At 40.8% G+C, this 461-nt stretch overlaps 1 protein-coding gene across 1 annotated transcript in view; it reads left to right on the top strand.

Moving 5' to 3' along the window:
* LOC107680499 (CSC1-like protein 2) overlaps positions 1–461 on the top strand; it is a 68,181-nt gene that overhangs the window by 20,378 nt on the left and 47,342 nt on the right. The window lies entirely within an intron of this gene.

Raw genomic sequence — 461 nt, 5'->3', positions numbered from 1 at the left:
GCTCGGTTTACACCTATCGCCATTTCTAGCCACTGGGGGACCATAGGCAGGCTAGGGGAACTCATATTAATGTTAAAAAACCTCATAAAGTGAAATTTTCATGCCATGGGACCTTTAAGAACCTCAGAGCATCTGTCTCGGAGTTTATTTGTTATCAACCCCTAAATATCCATTTTAATCTTTAATGCCGTTTTTAGTTCTGGAATCTCATTGAGCTGTATTGCATATGGAATATGAATCGTGATATTCATAATTTGTGATGCTTTTGAATGAATGGAAATGATTGCACTGCCATCTGGATTGAGAACAGCGTTAGTTTCACTCACAGTTTTGCTCCGTTTGTTTTCATGGAGAATATGGAGAATATTAATGACCATGTCTTGCTGTAAAGATGATGAGCCGTGAGTCTGTTGAACCTCCCGGACGTTCCGGACGCTCAGGATGTTATTGGACGAGCCTGA

The sequence above is a fragment of the Sinocyclocheilus anshuiensis genome, unplaced genomic scaffold (genome assembly GCF_001515605.1).
Source record: "Sinocyclocheilus anshuiensis isolate Anshui unplaced genomic scaffold, SAMN03320099.WGS_v1.1 scaffold308, whole genome shotgun sequence".
Taxonomy (NCBI): Eukaryota; Metazoa; Chordata; class Actinopteri; order Cypriniformes; family Cyprinidae; genus Sinocyclocheilus; species Sinocyclocheilus anshuiensis.
Note: the sequence above shows the minus strand (reverse complement) of the source record. Positions and strands in the feature narration are given on the sequence as shown.